General features: G+C 40.4%; 1 protein-coding gene across 8 annotated transcripts in view; it reads right to left on the bottom strand.

The window, feature by feature from the left end:
• The window catches only part of LOC141265411 (poly(rC)-binding protein 3-like), a 1492220-nt gene that overhangs the window by 277744 nt on the left and 1195530 nt on the right, over window positions 1-18946 (bottom strand). For all 8 annotated transcript variants that reach the window (XM_073678474.1, XM_073678473.1, XM_073678467.1 and 5 more), the window contains one exon: window positions 18536-18613. The gene's annotated coding sequence lies outside the window, so the exon portion shown is untranslated. The remainder of the gene's footprint in view (window positions 1-18535; window positions 18614-18946) is intronic.

The following is an 18946-nucleotide window of genomic DNA, read 5'->3' on the forward strand; positions in this document are numbered from 1 at the left end:
GGCTGGGTATTCCAGTATAAAAATGACCCAAAACACAGCCAGGGCAGTTGAGGAGTGGGTCTGTAAGAAGCATTTAAGGTCTTGGAGTGGCCTAGCTAGACTCCAGACTAGAACCCAATAGAAAATCTTTGGAGGGAGCTGAAACTCAATGTTGCCCAGCGACAGCCCCGAAACCTGAAAGATCTGGAGAAGATCTGTGTGGAGCAGGTGGCCAATATCCCTGCTGCGGTGTGTGGAAACTTGGTCAAGAACTACAGGAAATGTCTGACCTCTGTAATTGGAACACAAAGGTTTCAGTACCAAATATTAAGTTCTGTTTTTCTATTGTATTAAACATTTATTTCATGCAATAAAATGCAATTAATTATGTAAAAATCATACAATGTGATTTTCTGGATTTTTTTTAGATTCTGTCTCTCACAGTTGAAATGTACCTACAATAAAAATTACAGACCTCTCCATTCTTTGCATGTGGGAAAACTTGCAAAATCATCAGTGTATCAAATACTTATTTTCCCCACTGTAGGTATATAGCGAGATCTCTCTCCATATAATATATATATATACATATATATATATCTATATATACATACACACACACACATATACACCACAGTATATAGCGGGTGAAATAAGTATTGAACACGTCACCAATTTTCTAAGTAAATCTATGTCTAAAGGTCTTATTGACACGAAATTCTCACCTGATGTCCATAAATTAAGTTATGTGTAATAATGAGTAATGACACAGGGAAAATTATTGAAAGTGCTTACTGTAATTTAATTAATGCTTTGTACAAAAGCCTTTGTTGGTGATGACAGCTTCAACACGTCTCCTGTATGGAGAAACTAGTTGCATGCATTGCTCAGATGTGATTTTTGCCCAGTCTTCCAAACAAACAGTCTTCAAATCCTGAAGGTTACTTGGGCTCCTTCTATGAACTCTGAGCTTTTGTTCCTTCGATACATTTTCTACTGGATTCAGGTCCGGTGATTAGCTGGGCCATTCTAGCAGCTTTATTTTCTTTCTCTGAAACCAACTGAGAGTTTCCTTGGCTGTGTGTTTGGGATCATTGTCTTGCTGAAATGTCCACCCTTATTTCATCTTCATCACCCTGGTAGATGGCAGCAGATTTTTATCAAGAATGCCTTCTTACATTTTTCCATTCATCCTTCCTCCAATTATATAAAGTTTGCCAGTGTCGTATGCTGAAAAACAGCCCCACACCTTGATGTTCCCAACTCAAAACTTCACTGTCGGTATGGTGTTTTTGGGGTGCAGTGCCTTTTAGCCTCCAAACATGGTGTGTATTATGGAATCCAAAGAGTTCAATTTTGGTCTCATCTGACCAGACTAAATGCTCCCAGTATTTCACAGGTTTGTCTAAATGTTGTTGAGCAAACTTTATGGTGAGTGTGCATACAGGCCATGGAGGTTGCGTGCACTATTTATAGTTTTCTTTGAAACAACTGTACCTGCTGATTCCAGGTCTTTCTGTAGATCTCCACAGGTGATCCTTGGCTCTTGGACAACTCTTCTGATAATTCTGCTCACTCCTCTGTCTGAAATCTTGCGAGGAGCACTTAGTAGTGGCTGGTTTATGGTGAAATGATGTTCTTTCCACTTCCATATTATGGCCCCAACAGTGCTCAGTAGTTTAGAAATTCTTCTGTAACCAATGCCTCCACTATGTTTTGCAACAATAAGGTTGCGAAGGTTTTGAGACAGCTCACTGGTTGTACCCATCATGAGATGTTTCTTGTGTGGCACATTGGTATTATTTTTCACTAAGTGGCAGGATTGCTTTCTAAATACTGATAGCTGGTGTCATGACTTTCCATGGCTTTTTGCACCTCTCTTTCTTCATGTGTTCAATTCTTTTTCCCAGTGTCATTTCCCATTATTACACTTAGCTTAATGACTTCATTTATGAACATCTATGGTTTGATTTCTTTTTATAGTTTTAAATATATAGTGTGTATATATATATATATACTGTATATATATATATATATATATATTTATATGTATATGTGTGTATATATATATATATATATATATATATATATATATATATATATATAGATTTGTGTGTGCAAATGTTTTGATCCACCTCTTGGATTCAGTATTATCGCAGCCTAACACCTTTTATCCCTTTTGTTGCTTTTGTTTCGGCCTGACCATCTAGTTTCTGACTTGGCTATTGTTGACTACTTATTTGGAACTGATTCTCTACAAGGCTCCCTGGTGCTAGTCCAGCTGATTTGGTATCTTTAGCTGTAACCCTACTTCCTCCACCAGGTCAGCAGCTACTCAGCAGATACAACTAAGGTGTCCCTGTAGCAATGGCCAGATCCTTTTGTATAGGTTAATAAAGGATGGAAACCAGGCAGCCCTAGACTCCACAAAGCAGAGTGTTAAGCCTCAAGTCTGATTGACAGATTTTTACACCAAGTTAAAAAAAATAAACAGTCCTTTGCTAGATCTTTTTCAAGAAAACAGAATAACAAAATATTGGAGAAGATACAGAACCTCTTCTGCTGGCAGACATTCTTTGCTGGCGTGATCCCTGTCTTCCTTTGTGTTTACATGGGTAAGTCTGTTAGCCTAAAGACAGGAGTGGACAACCTGAATAAAGACTACTATTACTAACAACATAGGAGGTGTTAGGAATATGCACTTCTCCTTTCCTCCTCTACCACACAACAACTTGTGTTTGTGTCTGCCTGTACTATGGAACTGCCTTTATGATGGACAATGATTAGAAGACAGTCATTAATTATGATTAGCAAATTACATGAATGTGCATGAAGATGCATTAGGGAAGAAGGACAATGTAGCTCCCAAATTAATGCAAAATGCTTTTTGTGCTCTTTAAAGCTAAAGACTGAACTGTGCGGATGACATGTATGTTGTAATTACAAACGTATTTCTAAATGATCCGGACATATAAGATAACCATTGTGATGTGCATGGAGTAACGATTGTTGAAACTTGTCATATCAAATAAGGGCACCCATATAGAAAAGGAGCATTGATTAGAAGTGCATATTTGATGGGTGACATTACAAGATTTATAGTGACCTCCGAGCTGTTTCATGCAGCTAAGAACAAAGCACGCCATCCAAATTGTGCATATTACATTTAAAATGGTGTTGGCATAACAGAGAAACTATAGATCTAGAAAATAAATGGTCTCTAAAGTTTTCTATGGCAGGTTTCCTGGGAATCTGAGCCTTGTTGTGTAGCCAAGATTACAATTTCTTTTCTTGAGGGTATCCACTCTTGCCTGGTTTTACTAGTGGTCTTTAGGCTGGTGATGGCTTGCCCGATAAAGGATAGATATGGCTAATTTTATCCTTTCTCATATTTTGTTCCGATCATTCACTGAACAAGCAAGTTTATTTTATGGAAAGGAATAGATAATATGTATAATTTTTGGGTCTTTTTTTAAATATTTTTTTTAGGTGATTTTGTTGAAATTTATTTTTGAAAAAACAAATTGCATTTTTTTTACTTTGCATTTTTACTATTTGTTTTATTAAAGGGAACCTGACAGCTGACACATGCTGTCCAAACCGTGGGCAACATGTATCAGGCACTAGCTGTATATCACAGCCATGCATGTTTGTCTCTGAAACGTTGCAGCAAGGGACCGAGCCGCGTGGGTGACTAGTTGTACAGGTGGCTCCCTGGCGGCTTCTCCGCACTTGCTGACAGTGACTGACCAGTCTCTTCCTATACACACATGCAGGCAGATGCTCGTCAGTCACTGTCAGTGGGAGGAGAAGCCGCCGGAGACCCTCCTGTACGACTGGTCTCTGGCAGCTACTAAAGTACATGATCATACAGCTGGTGCCTGATACATGCTGCCCGTGGATTGGGAAGCATGTATCAGCTGACAGGTTCCCTTAAAACTTTAATGACTTTTTTGTCCGACATTTTTATTACATATAGAAATATTTATTATTGTATGTATTCCACTGTATCATGGCCTGTATATGTCATAGGCGTAAGTCAATGTTACAGTAAACCTTACTGTAAAGGCTTATGGAGTCACTTTGGCAGATGTGAACAAAGTCATGGTCTGCCACGTATTTGTACATGTCTGAGTAGAGAACACTATATATGTGTGAACTTAGCCTAAAAGTAATTGTTTCAGCACAGCCCTGCTGGATATCTTTGCTAGGTTCTTCGCTGTCCAATAAAACCATCAGAACTTATGTTCGTGACACAGAGTGCATCTTGTTTTCTTGACTCAATCTCAAGGGCTAAAGGCCAGTATCAAAGTTTCCTTTGATATTGCCCATTGCTGCAAATCTATGTATAAATCCCATCGCTCTACACTGTATCCCCTATTGCAGGTGATGTGAGGTTTTATCATTAAGAGGACTAGTCAGCTCTATCAACTCGTCAGTATTAATATTCTCCCTGAAGTAATAATCCTAAAACATTTTTTCTAAGAAATCTGTTTTGTTCCATTGTTCTGTTATTCTTCCTGAAAATGTATTTCATGTGTATGGCATCCAATTTTATACATCAATAATTAAAAAGTTATAGAAGGCAAAGCATAGTTTCCTATATTAATAATTGCACCGAATCCATTACAAATGGATACGATACAGATGATGTTCATGCATGTGCATATTTGCGAACCCACTGAAATCTATGGGTGAGTTTCATCTAAAAACCAGATGGGATTAGCGCCTGCAGTCAGTCGGTGGAAAAAACATTCATGTGTTCTACAATACTGATTAACATTTAACCACGTGCTGTCTGTATGCTATCAATTTTCCATAAGGACCAAAAATATGTTCATGTGAACCTAGCAAAAGGTGAGATTTTATTTTAATACTATATTATACTATAACCAAATATGTATAAAATAGGGAAATGCAATTTAATTTAATGTATATGTTTATTGTAATGAATGTAATTAGGGAAATTTGTCACAAAATAATCCTTGCACTGTTCCGTGCATAATGATATAAAATACTTGTTCAAACATCATTACAATAATGCCCCAAATCAGAGATCTCCGATTTGTTTCTCGAGTCACTACTGCAGTTAGGTCTCATTCAGACCTCATGAATTTTTCACGTATGCAGTAAGCAGTCCGAGCGTCTTCTGGGTTTAGTCAGTGTGTACATTTTTATTACCTGTGATTTTCACTGACGAAAAAATAACAAATAAGTGACAAATCTTCTCCTATCTGTTGTAATTATAATCCCGGGCAGGCGACATAGAGCACACTGATGACATCCAAATGTTGTCTTGTGAGTTTACAGATCTATAGACTTGTATGGGTAATTTTCATCCGTGACTCAGATAAAAAATGGACATGTCTCCATGACACACAGTCTACACAAATATACGGACATGTGAACAGCCCAATCTATATATATAATCGTCTTATCCCGTCTGTCTGTTTGTCTGTCTTTCTGTCTGTCTGTCAAGGAAATCCGTGTCGCTGATTGGTCCGGCACCAGCCAATCAGCGACGCGGGATTTCAGAAAAAAGATGGCGGCCGTTAGCGGCTCATCTGCGGGATGGAGCTCAGCGGCGATGCAGCCGGGAGATGACCGGCGTGAGGCGCTCATCTCCCGGCCGCTAGCAGCAGTAGGACCCCGACCGCCGGCGCCGCTGACCTCCATGCGGCTAGGGTGTCAAGGGAGGACCGGGGAGCGGCACAGCGGGTCGGGATACTTCTGCTGCGAGAAGTCGCTCATCTCCCGGCTTCTCGCAGCGGAAGTAGCCGCACAGGCAGCGGCGCCCCCCGGTCCTCACCAATACGATTCCGCTCACCGGTCCTCACCAATACGATTCGCTGTTTGGTCGCGGTCTCCGCCCGCGACCAATCAGTGATCTTGGCGCAAAAGTTAAACACCGCTGTGCTGATTGGTCGCAGCCGCTGCCCGCGACCAATCACCGATTTGGGCGCCACATTTAAATAGCGGCCGCGACCAATCACCGATCTTGGCGCCACATTTAAACAACGCTCTGCTGATTGGTCGCGGACGCCAGCCGCGACCAATCAGCGAGATTGGCGCCAAATTTAAACAACGCTCTGATCTCCCGACGGCAAGTGTGAACAGAGGACCGAGGAGCGGCGCCGCCGGTCGGGATGCTTCTGCTGCGAGCAGCCGCTCATCTCCCAGCTGCTCGCAGCGGAAGTAGTCGCACAGGCAGCGCCGCTCCCAGGTCCTCACTAATACGACGCTGATTGGTTGCGGCCGCCGGCCGTGACCAATCAGCAGAGCGGGGTTTAAATTTGCCGCCCATATCGCTGATTGGTCGCGGCTGGCTGCGACCAATCAGCGATTTTGGTGCCAAATTGAAACACCGCTCTGCTGATTGGTCGCGGTCGCCGGCCGCGACCAATCAGCAGTATTGGCTCCAAATTGAAACCCCGCTCTGCTGATTGGTTGCGACCGCCGGCCGCGACCAATCAGCGAGATTGGCGCCAAATTTAAACAACGCTCTGCTGATTGGTCGCGGACACCAGCCGCGACCAATCAGTGAGATTGGCGCCAAATTTAAACACCGCTCCGCTGATTAGTCGCGGTCGCCGACTGCGACCAATCAGCAATATTGGCGCCAAATTTAAACACCGCTCTGCTGATTGATCGCGGTCGCCGCCCACGACCAATCAGCAGTATTGGCGCCAAATTTAAACCTCGCTCTGCTGATTAGTCGCAACCACCAGCCGTGACCAATCAGCGATATTGGCGCCAAATTTAAACACCGCTTCGCTGATTGGTCACGTTTGCCTGCCGCGACTAATCAGCATTATTGGCGCCAAATTTAAACACCGTTTACTGATTTGTCGCGGTGGCCGGCAGCGACCAATCAGCGATATTGGCGCCAAATTTAAACACCGCTCTGCTGATTGGTCGCGGTTACCGGTCACGAATAATCAGCATTATTGGCGCCAAATTTAAACACTGCTCTGCTGATTGGTCGCGGCCGTGACCAATCAGCATTATTGGCGCCAAATTTAAATACAACTCTGCTGATTGGTCGCGACCCCTGGCCGCAACCAATCAGCATTATTGGCGCCAAATTTAAACCCCGCTCTGCTGATTGGTCGCGTTCGCTGGCCGCGACCAATCAGCATTATTGGCGCCAAAATAAACCCCGCTCTGCTGATTAGTCGCGACCGCCGGCCGTGACCAATCTGCGATATAGGGGCCAAATTTTAACACCGCTTTGCTAATTGCGCCCGGTCGGCCGCATACATATTCTAGAATACCCGATGCGTTAGAATCGGGCCACCATCTAGTAGTATATAATGGGTAGATGTACATGAAAAACTGCCGTCTGAATGAGGCCTCGATTGCATACAGGATGTGTAAACGGGTGAAAAGAATCTGCACCTAAATATTTTTCATTGCAGATTTGTGAGCAGAGGGAACAAGTATTAAGCAATATTTTATATGAATTTTTAATTTTTATTAATTGAAATATTTTTTAACATCATTTGATTATTTTGTTTTTACTTTTACTGGGTTTATTGGCATTTGAACCGCAGTGCCATACTTACGTCATTTCCATCGCAAGTGACCAAATGCCAGCAGAAGGCTTCCTGCATTTGAGTATCACCTCAAACACAGTGTTAGTTTTGTGCTGTATTTAGAATTATTTGTGATCATTTCGGCTCCCTCGCACTTCATTAGGATGGAGGTAACACTGTCAGCGTGATCTCTGTAATGACAGAGTGCTATGCAGTGTGATCTGCCATTAAAGACACCTAGATAAATTCACATTCTTGCTGGATGTGGCACCTGCAGCTAGAACATACATATAAGTATTGTCAGTGTGGTTGTCTAGGGCGTTAAGAGGGGTTGTCCCATAATAGAAAATGATTACCTTTCCTTTTACCATCTCTATGTTGAATCTATTGTCTAATGTCGTTCTTGCATCCAGCTGAATGTATACTGTAAATTATCTAGCATAGTCCCAAACACCAAGGCAGGTATTAGGAGAGAGCCACATCTGCTTGACCTCAGCAAAGTCAATAGCTCATTTTTGGGTTTGCTATATATGTTTGGTCCTGCTGGGCAAATGATCTAATGCTTACTAGCTGAACAGTCACCTAATGTGTACGGTAGGCATAATAGCTACTCTGATTTCTGTAATTTAAAAATATAGAATATGCTCATTCTGTGCTTCAAACAGTAATAAAAAAGGTACATTATGGAGATATTTAGGACAATAATAATGATTCTTTAAAATGTTCTGAAAACATAGCAAGAGCACAGTACTATCCATATTAACCTACAGAATTCTCTAAGTGTCACAGCTTCTTTCCTACCACAAAATAAGAACCGTGCCCCACATTGTATATCAGTACATTTATAGTCACTAGTGTTGAGCGAGTATGTTCTGTCCGAGTAGGCTCGGGCTGAGCTCCGAGTATTTACAGCTGCTCGGTGATATGTTTGAATCGCTCCTGTTTGACAGTTTTAATACATGTGAGGAATATCTATTTCTTACACATTCCTCACATGTAATAAAACTGTCAAACAGTTGCAAATCATGCACACGGGAGCGATTCAACCATATCACCGAGAAGCTATAAATACTCGGAGTTCGGCCCGAGCATACTCGGAACAGAACATACTCGCTCAACACTAATAGTCACCTGTGATCCCATGCTGTAATGTCTGTATACTCTTTTTCTTCCCCCCTCTGCCCAGGAGCTGTGGTATGATCAGACCATGTTCCGTACATGGTCAGACCCAGTCATTACACAGTACACAGCAGGGACACATTTATAAGATTATCTCAGCACAGGAACATTTTATTCAAACACATCCAATTGTGGAGTTTATTCTTATTCCAAGATCTGTTGATTAAAATATACTTTTGTTCGTGGCACAACCCTTTAACAAATTTTATAAGTAGCAAGTGCACATTTTAAATTCTGTCTTCAGGACAGTCTAAGAGGTGCCAAATCTCTTTGCAAATCTCCCTCTATTTTCTAGCCAAAGATACAAATATAATTCTGCTAATTTGGCTGATGAGATTGGGGTTGGAGTTTGAGACATAATGAAGATTTTCACATTTCTAAAGATTCTTTGTTTCTAGTTAGTGCTAACATTCCATTAATGGCAATGTAAATAGTGCAACATTTGAGTGTACATTATTCAAAGATACTACAAAAAAGTCCAGTATCTCAGCTTGGTGAAAAGCCGGGAGCTGTTTTAGTTTTAACTGCAGGTATCAAAAGGCTAGACGTACTCAAACTAGATCAACAGCACAACTGTGAGCCGTGGTGATGCTCACCATCTTCTCATCACCCAAGAAGCAATCATAGAATACAAAGCAAATTCCATTCTATAACTTTCTTACATTGACAAGCAGAACGGTGACTAAGTGGTGTCCTATAAAGAGATATCCACATACAGTCCAGTATTAGTGTCCATAGACCATAACGTTACTTTTCAGGCTTCTCTCCCGGATCAGCGCCTTCCATGAGACACAGTGTACAGTGATCATTCCTACACTGGAAACAAATCTTTTCAGAGAATATTTATTTCCGAGGGGGCTTTAAATCTGTATTCAAGTATCCCACTATAATTTTCTTCAGCATGAATCTTTCCACAAAAAAAGCTGATTTTGGAATAATGATGTGACAAGAAGGAGGAGAGCAGAAACGCTTTTGCTCAGTCATATATTTTATTTCGCACATTATCTCAATAACCTGTTCAATTACATAATTATTGCCTGTCTTGCCGTCCCTACAATGAATCACACAGGTTTCCATTTAAGTGAATAAGAGACTTGGAGAAGCTGAATAAGCCCTTGCATTGGGAGCTCACCCCTCTTCATTTCCTATGACATTGGAGGAGGGCTGGGGTATTGTACACCTCTTTCCGCACAGTGATTGCAGAGCATGCTGTTCCATTCAGCTCTGGCACCAGGATGTTTAACTAGGAATTAAGAGATGTATCAATGTCACTGTGTTATTGTCGTGCGCTCTATGACTCCTCCAGCAACTGCTGATTCTCTTTACAGCCAGCTTAAATAAAAGCTACCAAATATTTTAGGAACACCGAAAGAAAAAAAAAGAAACACAAAATGTGACAGTTTCCCGTCAGGGTGATCTTGTTAACTCATTTGCCTTCTGCCTTGTCTCAATAAGACAAAGTGTCCTATAATAGATCAAGGAGATATGGAAACTACTGTTTATTTTTAATCCATCCTGAAATACATTAAAACTATCGAATATAGATGTGACAGTGGAGAGGTAATTCATATTACTAATACCACATTGACAAAGCAACATCTTTTGTCTACTGGATAATTAACTGATTGTCTTTTATTTTTTTCATGTTTTTGTGATAATAATTAACATAGTTTGTAAAGCCGAATAAAGACTTGCGTCCATCAAGTTCGACCTGTTAGTTCTGTAATTGCTAAAGTTGATCCAGAGGAGGGCAAAAACCTCAAATGATTTAGCCAATCTTCACCTGAGGAAAAATTCCCTCCCGACTCTGAAACCAGCAGTCAGAATAAATCCCTGTATCAACCTACTATTTTATTTTTAAGTATACGCTGAAATCTGCCTGGTATCTAGAAATGCATCCAGTCCCCGCTTGAACTGGTGTAGTGAATCCGACATTACCGTCTCCTCACTCAGTGAATTCCATATTCTCACTGCTCTTACCGTAAAGAACCCCTTCCTATGCTGGTGCTGAAACCTTTTCTCTTCCAGTCTTAGTGAGTGCCCTCTTGTTACCGTAATATCCCTCCTTTTGAACAAATCCCGGGCAAGATCTCTATACTGTCCCCTAACATATTTGTACACATTTATTATGTCCCCCCTCAACCTTCTCTTTTCCAGGCTGAATAGTTCTAGTTTTGCCAACCTCTCTGGGTATTGCAGTCCCTCCATTCCCTTTATTAATTTTGTTGCCCTCCTTTGTACCTTTTCAAGCTCATTTATATCCTTTCTATATATTGGGGCCCATAACTGAGCACAGTATTCCAAGTGTGGTCTGACCAGTGCTTTGTACAGTGGAAGAACAATGTTCTCATCCTTTGCAGCTATACTTCTTCTGATACATCCCATTACCCTGTTTGCCCTTACAGCAGCGGCCTGACTTTGGGCACTCCAATTTAGTTTGCTATCAATCAAGATGCCCAAGTCCTTCTCCATCTCTGAATTCCCCAATGATTTCCCATTCAGTGAGTACTGGTGACTTCCATTTTTCCTTCCCATATGTATGACCTTACATTTCTCCTCGTTAAACCTCATTTGCCATTTAATGCTCCACCTACCCAGCTTATCCAAATCCCTCTGTAGGTCTGCACTGTCCTCTTTTGTATTAATTGTTTTACATAACTTTGTGTCATCTGCAAATATTGATATTTTACTATTTATCCCGTTGACTATGTCGTTAATAAAGATATTAAATAACATTGGGCCTAGTACAGACCCCTGTGGTACCCCACTAGTGACGCTTACCCAGTCTGAGTATATTCCATTTATAACCACCCTCTGCCTTCTATCCTTTAGCCAGTTAGCTACCCACTTGCAGACATTTTCCCCCAGCCCCATCATTCTCATTTTGTATACCAACCTATCATGTGGCACGCTATCGAACGCTTTTGAGAAGTCGAGATACACGACATCCACTGGTTCCCCCTGATCTACTCGAGAGCTAACCTCCTCGTAGAAGTCAATCAGGTTTGTTTGGCAGGAGCGATTCCTCATGAATCCATGTTGGTTCGAGATTAAAAGATTATTAGCATCAAGATGCTCCGTAATTGCCTCTTTAATGAAGCTTTCAAAAATTTTGCCCACAACGGACGTCAGACTCACTGGCCGATAGTTTCCGGCGTCACTTTTCGCTCCCTTTTTGAATATTGGCACTACATTCGCCTGTCGCCAATCAAGTGGCACAGACCCAGTCTCAACAGAGTCCTTAAATATAAGATATAACGGTCTGTCTATCACATTACTTAGTTCCCTTAGTACCCGTGGGTGTATGCCATCAGGTCCTGGTGATTTGTTTATTTTAATGTTACTGAGGCGTTTCTGTACCCCAGCTTGGGTTAGATTTGTCATACTTAGTGGAGGATTAAGTTTGTCACTTCTCATTTCTCCTGTTAGTTCGATTTCCTTTGTGAAAGTTGTCAAAAAAAATTATTTAATAGATTAGCTTTATCCTCATCTTTCTCTATGATTTTGCCTTCCTCACTTTTTATCGGTCCAATATTATCCGATTTAATCCTTTTACTATTTATATACGTAAAGAACAGTTTGGGATTTGATCTACTTTCCCTAGCAATACGTCTCTCTGTTTCCTCCTTCGCTATTTTTATTTGTTTTTTACAGGTTCTCGTTTTTTCCTTGTAACACATTAGTGCCTCCTTACTGTTTTCCTGTTTTAATCTCTTGAATGCCTCTTTTTTGCTATTTAACGCCCCTTTTACGTTCTTGTTCAACCATATTGGTTTCCTCTTATTTCTGGCCCTTTTATTCCCATACGGTATATACCTCTCGCACTGAGTATTCAGAATTCTTTTGAAGGTTTCCCATTTACTATTCGTATTCCTTTGATTAAGAACTTTGTCCCAGTCAATAAGTTGAAGGCTTTCTTTCAGCTGATCAAACTTCGCCCTCCTAAAGTTTAATGTTTTTGTTGTTCCCTTATTGATAACCCTACTGAAGGGCATTTTGAAGTCGATAATATTATGGTCGCTATTACCTAGGTGCCCCCCTATCTGTACCTCAGTTATTCTATCAGGCCTATTAGTCAATATTAAGTCCAACACGGCCTTCCCTCTCGTTGGTTCCTGCACTAGTTGGGAGAGATAATTATCCTTAATATTTGTCAAGAACCTTTTTCCTTTCTGAGATCTACAGGTTTCTGTTTCCCAGTCAATATCCGGGTAGTTGAACTCCCCCATTACAATCACTTCATTATGTTTTGCTACTTTGTCTATTTGTCCTAAGAGCAGATTCTCATTCTCCTCTGTTATATTTGGTGGCTTATAGCAGACCCCCAGTAATATTTTATTATTATTTTTAGTTCCCTCTATCTCTACCCACATGGACTCGACCCCCTCTTCTCCCTCTCCTATATCTTCCCTTAGTCTGGGTTTTAGACATGACTTTACATATAAGCAGACTCCTCCGCCTTTCCCCTGTTTCCGGTCCCTTCTAAATAAACTATAATCTAATAAATTTACCGCCCAGTCGTAGCTATCGTCTAGCCAAGTCTCTGTTATACCTACGATGTCATACCTCTCCTCCGATATAAGCGCCTGCAGCTCATCCGCCTTATTGGTCAGGCTTCTTGCGTTGGTCAGCATGCAAGAGAAAACTTTGGGGTTATTTAGCATCCTATTCTTCTCTAACGATCTAACTGTACTATCCCCACCCCCCTCTCCACCCTCATTATATTCACTTCTCCCCTTCCCCCTTGCTTGCCTCACATCCCACCTATTTCCTTGGTCCCCCCCCCCCGTCTCTAGTTTAAAAACTCCTCCAACCTATTAGCCATCTTCTTCCCCAGCACCGCTGCACCCTCCCCATTGAGGTGCAGCCCGTCCCTACGGTAGAGCCTGTAGCCGACCGCGAAGTCGGCCCAGTTCTCCATGAACCCAAACCCTTCTGCCTTGCACCAACTCTTTAGCCACTTATTCACCTCCCTAACTTCCCGTTGGCGCTCCTGTGTGGCTCGCGGGATTGGTTCCTATAAAAGAACCTTGAGAAAAAAAACCCCAGAAAACTTACCATTGTAGATGTTAGAAAGGTATACTGTATAATAAGACCTACTACAACATACCAGTGGTGCCTTGTACATGCCATAACCACATTTTTAGATATAGGTTCAACATTATAATCAATCATCACCTCAAGACAATCTGTCTAAGATGCCCACAGCCAGTGAGAAAAGAAAAGCCCCTGTATTGCTCCAAGTAACACAGAAGACTGTCAAATAGTTCTGGCCTCACTATGGTCTTTCTTCTCTAACAAGTGTTGCTACACGTATGGACAAAAGTATTGGGGCATCTAAACATTACACCTAAAAAAAGCTTTTATGAGATCCCATTCTAAATCTATAGGTATTAAATGGGGCAAAAAGTAAAAATAGAGTACCAAAACACCATCAATATATTTAAAAAGACATTTATTGAATAATTCACTTAAAAGGTAATAACCATTAAGTACACAGATGAGTCAAATAAGGAGAAAGGAAAAAGGTTGGGGAACTGCAAACAAATCCCATATACAAAGCAATGCAGTATATAGAGCAGCACACAACGTGCAAAAAGACCTGCATAAACAGTCTTAGAGAATTGTATATAGTCAAAAAGGGCCAAGTTTCCACAAGCATGAAATGAGACAAAAGAGATAATTTAAGTGCAGGTTTGCTTACCCATGATGAGGTGGTAGGTTGAGTCCACCAACAACTACCGTGACGCGCGTTTCGCATGTAGCTTTTTCAAGGGGAGGTGTCAGATAGTAATGTCCTGCCTACTATTTATATACCGATCACAGGTGCCAGATAAAAGGAGCATGGGCGCTGCCACTCTATTTTTGTTTTTTGGCTCTAATCATGGTTTGGAGTATTCCATCATTTGATTGCTCATTATTGATTTATTGAGGAGGGACATTAAACTCTAGTCCTTGACCTCTATGATGATTATGTGCTATATGAATGTTTTCTCAGAGGTATTAAAGGGGACCTGTCGCCAGGTCAAAAGTCAGGTATTTTTTTAAATCCACCATACAGTTACATAAATATGAGACTTTTTATTTAGTGCTAATTTTATGGCATTCACCAATGGGATGTTGCACTCATGATTCTTTGTGGGCATATCTTGAGGGTTCTCTGCATTATTGACCTGTTAACAACACCCCTTGGTGACAGGTATTCTTTAAAGGGGTTTTTCTCTTTAAAGTAGCGCATAAGCTGATGCATAAAATAAGAAAGTAACCTTTATTTGAGCTCTCTTGTTGCAGCTCTGCACCTCAGCCCTTGTTTTAAATGTTGTTGGTCACTTGCAGTTGAGAAGTCACATCAACAATGGAGCAGCCAATCACTCAGTAGTGCTCAGCTGCTCATGCAGTCTACATTGGCTGAGTTGCTGTGCTCAGTGATTAGTTGCAGTGCTGTTGACATGACATCAGTGCTGCAGCTGATCAACAAAGACCTCAGAAGCGAAGGAAAAGGTGGCACTGGATCCGGAGAGGATAAGTAAAGATCGTTTTTTTTATTTTATATATCACTCAGCCTAAAAACTAAAATTAGTTCAAAATGAACAACAACTTTAATATGGAGTTGGTCTCTCCCTTTGCAACTATAACTGCTTTTACTCTTCTGGGAAAGGTTTCAACAAGATTTTAGAGTTTGCGTGTGGGAATGTTTGCACATGATCCAAAAGAATATTTATCAGATCAGTAGAAAATGTGGCACTATTACTTTGGAAGCCTCTCATTACAGATTGTATGAGTGTACAGATTTTTTAACTTTTCTGCATTTTATATGAAATACCTACAGCATATGCAAACCAAATATAAAATCATTTTTTATCTTAAATCTGTCATAAAAGTGTGAAGGTGTTATCAGTAAATTATATGTATTCATAAATATGAAGACCCAGAAATAAAGGATGTACTGCCCCAATACCAATAAAGTTGGGATGATGTGTAAAATGTAAAGAAAACAAGAATACAATGATTTGGAAATCTCTTATAGCCATATTTTATTCACAACAGAACATGAAACATCTCAGAAGGTGGATGTTAGACATTTTCTGTTTAAAAAAAAACTCATTTAGAAATTGAAATCAGCACATCTCAAAATAGTTGGGAAGGGGCTAAGAAAAAGCTGGAAAACTAAGTGGTTTTAATGAAAAAACATCTAGAGGGCCAATTATCTACTAAGTCACATGACTGAGTATAAAAAGAGCATGTTAGAGAGGCAGAGTCTCTCAGAAGCAAAGATGGTCAGAGGTTCACCAAGATGTGAACAACTGTGTCTTAAAATTGTGGAACAGATTCACAATGATGTTCCTTAACTTAAAATTACAAAGTCTTTGAATATCCCACTATATACAGCACATAATATCACCAAAAAGATTCAGAGATTTTGGAGAAATCAGTGTGCACAAATGACAAGGTCAATGGATGCTCATTATCTACGGGCCCTCAGGTGGCACTGCATTAAAAAGAAGCATCATTCGATGGTGCAACTCACTCCATGGGCTCAGGAATACTTACAGGAATCATGGTCTGTAAACACCGTTCACTGCGAAATCCACAAGTCCAAGTTTATCATGTGTAGAAGTAGCCATATATCAACCGGACTGAGACAATATGAAAACTTCTGTGGTCATATAAATCAAAGTGTGAAATTCTTTATAGAAACCATGGATGCCGTTTCCTGTTGACCCAATAAGAAAGGGTCCATCCAGACTGTTGTCAGCGCATGGTTCAAAAGCCTGCATCTCTGTTGGTATGCGGTTGCATTAGTGCCTATGTTGTGGGCAGCGTACATATCTTGTAAGGCACCATCAATGCTGAGCTCTATACATAGGTTTTAGGACATCATTTACTCCCACCCAGATCACGTCTATTTCAGGTAAGGCTTTACATATTTCAGCAAGACTATGTTAAACCACATACTACATCAATCACAACTTGGCTTCTGATTTGCTTTGCAGAAGAAAAGTTTGAAGAATGAACTGACCTGCCTGAAGTTCAGACCTTTCACCAAAAGGAAGCATTCTCATTATGAAATGAGAAATCCAGCAAAGAAGACAGAGGACTGATGGGCAGCTGGAATCCTACATCAAACAAGAATGGGCAACATTCCTCTCTCAAACTCCAGCAATTGGAGACACTGATCTTTACACTTTGACTGTTGTAAAGTGAAGAGGGCATGATACATTGGTAGACATGGCCTTGTCCCAACTTTTTTGAGATGTGTTGCTGCCATCAATTTCTAAATGAGCTCATATTTTAATAATTAAATATAAAAATGTCTAACTTTCAATTTCTAATATGTGTTTTTATGTTGTGCTGTGAATAAAATATGGCTATAAGAGATTTCCTTATCTTGCAATCTTGTTTTCTTTACATTTTACACAGTGTTTCAACATTTTTATAATTAGGGTTGTAATACAATGCATATTGACAAATGTACAGTGCAAATGAAACTACAGGGTGGGCCATTTATATGGATACACCTAAATTAAATGGGAATGGTTGGTGACATCAACTTCCTGTTTGTGGCACATTAGTATATGAGAGGGGGAAAACTTTTCCACATGGGTGGTGACCATGGCGGCCATTTTGAAGTTGGCCATTTTGGATCCAACTTTATTTTTTTCAATAGGAAGAGAGTCATGTGACACATCAAAATTATTGAGAATTTCATAAGAAAAACAATGGTGTGCTTGGTTTTAACGTAACTTTATTCTTTCATGAGTTTTTTACAAGTTTATGACCACTTATAAAATGTCTTCAAAGTGCTGCCCATTGTGTTGGATTGTCAATGCAACCCTCTTCTCCCACAACACCGCAGAAGAAATGCTAGCACAGGCTTCCAGTATCCGTTGTTTCAGATGCTGCACATCTCGTATCTTGATGGCATGGTGTGGTATATGGGGTACAAAGATAGTGGGGCCATTCTTCATCAAAGGAAACCTCAATGCCACTGGATATCTGAAATTGCTACATGATGATTTGTTGCCCTGAAGATGGCACGTTCCCTGAGTTTTTCCAACAATATGGTGCACCACCACATTATGGGTGTCAGGTCCGAGCATTCCTACAAGAATAGTTTCCTGGAAAGTGGATTGATCATCGTGGGCCAGTTGAATGGCCACCAAGGTCTGAGCCCCTTAGACTTTTATCTTTGGGGTCATCTGAAGGCAATTGTCTATGCTGTGAAGATACGAGATGTGCAGCATCTGAAACAACGGATACTGGCAGCCTGTGCTAGCATTTCTTCTGCGGTGTTGCTATCAGTGTGTCAAGAGTTGGAGAAGAGGGTTGCATTGACAATCCAACACAATGGGCAGCACTTTGAACACATTTTATAAGTGGTCATAAACTTGTAAAAAACTCATGAAAGAATAAAGTTACGTTAAAACCAAGCACACCATTGTTTTCTTATGAAATTCTCAATTTGTCTGATGTGTCACATGACCCTCTTCCCATTGAAAAAGATAAAGTTGGATCCAAAATGGCCGACTTCAAAATGGCCACCATGGTCACCACCCATCTGGAAAAGTTTTCCCCCTCCCATATACTAATGTGCCACAAACAGGATTGATATCACCAACCATTCCCATTTTATTTAGGTGTATCCATATAAATGGCCCACCCTGTATAGTGACAACAATATGACATACACATTAGTCTATCCAAGTTTCTTCTTTATGATATAAAATGAAATGAGACCACTGTTTCCAAAATACACATAATAATACACACCCACTAACAAGGAACAATTGTGTTTTAACACATTCATATTTAACATTTCATTAATAAAGCATCCTACATACCAGTCTGCTTCCGGAATTGGAATCTTCTATGTCTACAGGCAGAGGACAAGAAAACACCAAAATCCAAAGTATTTCTCTCTGTAAAAAAAAAAGAGATTTCAGTTTAAACCTAGGAAAATCTGTTCTGTTTTAGATCCTGCAAACATACTTTTCAACTATTTTTAACTCTTGTGTATTGCCTAGCAGAACACATTTAATAGAAAAATACATGTACATAATATATATGAAGTTCAATATTTTCTATGGCAGTCGTGATTTTATAGCGTGACTTAGGGACTTCTGAGCATTGCCCATGACAGGTGTAACTTTTAAATAAGGGGCTATGAGTGTTATACATGACAGAGGCTTCTTTTAAATTGAATGTAGAGAGGGATTGTTTGGTTAGGGCTGTGATAATGCAGATTTGATTTT

The sequence above is a fragment of the Phyllobates terribilis genome, unplaced genomic scaffold (genome assembly GCF_046119375.1).
Source record: "Phyllobates terribilis strain yellow unplaced genomic scaffold, ASM4611937v1 Scaffold_4__5_contigs__length_816908805, whole genome shotgun sequence".
Lineage (NCBI taxonomy): Eukaryota > Metazoa > Chordata > Amphibia > Anura > Dendrobatidae > Phyllobates > Phyllobates terribilis.